This window comes from Neovison vison, chromosome 7 (genome assembly GCF_020171115.1).
Source record: "Neovison vison isolate M4711 chromosome 7, ASM_NN_V1, whole genome shotgun sequence".
Lineage (NCBI taxonomy): Eukaryota > Metazoa > Chordata > Mammalia > Carnivora > Mustelidae > Neogale > Neogale vison.
The window spans coordinates 200,451,641-200,454,266 of record NC_058097.1 but is presented as its reverse complement, the minus strand read 5'-3'; positions in this window follow the sequence as shown (position 1 = coordinate 200,454,266).

Sequence of the window (2,626 nt, the reverse complement as noted above, 5' to 3'; positions counted from 1 at the left end):
GCCGAGCGGGGCGGGGCGGGGCGGGGCGAGGGCGGGGCCTGGGTCGGTGGGCGGAGCATATGGGGGCGGGGCGAGGGCGGGATCGGGGGCGGGGCCGGCGGCGCAGAGACCAGCTTCCTGGCAACCTGGCCAAGCACCTGCTGGACAGGCGCCACCGGTTACCTACCAGTTACTGTATGGGCCTGGCAGGTCACCCAAACTCTCTGAGCCTCTGTGTCCTTCATCTAAAATGTGGGTGGTAGTAGAGTCTACCTCCCTGCGTTATTATGGGGATGAGAACTTGAGAAGGAAGAGGTGATGGACAAACCGAGGCATAGAAGAGGAGAGCTAGCGGGACGGAAGAGGAAGTAAGTCGTAGACAGACGTGAAGGAGATAAGTGGGGTAGACAGAGGCTTAGGGAGGACGATTGTCCCCAAGCCAGATGTTCTCTCCCACCTGCCAGTAGGCAACTCCAGGACCCAGTGAGGCATCAATGTTGGTGGATGGAGCCCCTTAGCTGGATGGAGTCCAGTGTCCAGGAGAGACTGATTGGCAATGACTCCCCCTCTTCAGGTAGGGTCTCAGAGGACCCAGGGTTGGGGACAGTCCTGTAGTCACCTCTATGGAGTGTGGGTGAAATCCTAGAACCTATTATATGTTAGTTGGGAGGCCTTTGAGAGCAGACTGGAGAGTGGGGGATGCCAAGGTCAGCAGAGCTGGGTTCAAATTCCTGCTCAGGCCCTATCACTGGTTGTGGGAACCCACCTTATCCTCTGGAAACCTTGCTTCCCTTATCTGTAAATTGGAATGAACAGTACTCTGTTCAGTACCACCTGACAGAGAACAGTCACTCAGCACAGCACTCATTGTCTCCCTTTCCTTGTCCAAGCACCTGTGAGGGTCGGTCACCCAGAGGGAGGGTTGGACAGGGTGTTGGCTGCTCAGAGCAGAATAGAAGTAACTACTAGAGATTTTCCTGTGTAGCTTCTGTTAGGAAGATAGTGACAACACTGTGAATATGGAATTTGCAATATTGGAGGGTGGGGAGTTAAAGTCACGGGGGTGGGGGGTGGGGAATGGCAAGTAGGAGTCTTGAATGCCTAAACACAGAGCCTAGAAATTTTTTTCATACCAGGGAGGTAAGTAAGCCAGAGCCTGAGCTGTGTGCTTGTGAGTGTGAAATGATAGAGAGGACACTTTGGAGTCATGGTAGAAGGGGATGGTTCAAGAAAATTGGGGTCATGTGTTAGCATTCAGTCAGTGCATGTTGTCTTAGCCCCTACCAAGTGTTTGGTCTGTGCAGTGCATGGAGGCCTCTCCTGGAGAAGAAACAGGTGCAGAAAGGGAAGGCCACTGGGCTGGGGGAGATCGGGGAGTCCCCAGTGCACAGAGAGACAGCAGGGAGGTAGGAGCCAAGCCTAGCACAGGCTGAGCAGATCACACCAAAAAGCAGACTTACAAATGAAGAATCAGGAAAGGGAGCTTCCTTACAGATTCTCTGTTAACTAACCTGCTTCTACAGTGGAACTCAGTACGGAGGGGCTACCGTCTTCAGAAGAGGACAGCATCCCTTTCCCCGGTTCTCTTTGTGCCCACTTTGCCCTAACATTGAGCCTCCACATCATCAGCTGCAAAGCGGGGGTAATACAAGTTCACTGCCCTATGAGGGCGGACTGGTGTTCTTCCCATCTTACAGGTGAGGAACCCAAGCTCTAAATGCTCACACATAGAAAGTGGAAGCCCAGGGGCTCCTGGGTGGCTCAGTGGGTTAAGCCTCTGCCTTCGGCTCAGGTCATGATCCCAGAGTCCTGGGATCAAGCTCCGCCTCAGGCCCTCTGCTCAGTGGGGAGCCTGCTTCTCTCTCTCTCTCTGTCTTTCTCTCTGCCTACTTGTGATCTCTCTCTCTCTCTCTCTCTGTTAAATAAATAAATAAAATATTTTAAAAAAAAAAAGAAAGAAAGAAAGAAAGAAAGTGGCAGCCTAGCTGGGACAAATCCAAGCAGCCCACCAAGACCCGCAAGGACCTGGAGAAATGGTGCGGCAGACACACGTGCATTCTGCGGGGTACCAGGGGGCCAGCCACTCCCCAGCAGGTATAGTGGGATGTCAAGCAGGGGGAACCTGGAGGCAGGTGCCTCGGGTTGAATGCCACGTCTATAGGATCTTGGGAAGTCACTTCACGCATATTCCTTGCCTGTAAACGGATGACTCTCAGAGTAATGAAACATTCACCTCTGCGGTTAACAAGGGTACTTGGCCCCAGATAAACAGCCGCCAACAAGGCACATGGAAGGCATTGAAAAGGAAGTTGTAGACAAGCTTTGTGGCATAGATCCAAAATAAAAGAGGGGGAAACTGGAAAGCGATGGAAGTGATCTATTAACTAGGGATCTTCAGAGGTCACTGGAGACAAAAGCAATCCACCAAGGTGGGAAAATCAAACTCTCAAAAACGGTGCCTCTGACAAGGCGAGGCAGAAGGAGACAGGCTGGAGTCACGGTCAAGGTTAGGACCGTGTTTTCAGTCTCGCAATACATGAAGGTAATCAAGAATTTTTTATTTTTTTCCCAGGAAACTGAGAATTCCTTATTCCCACTATAATTTTTTTTATGAATGAGAGAATATTGTTCTTCTCCTTTCACGAAA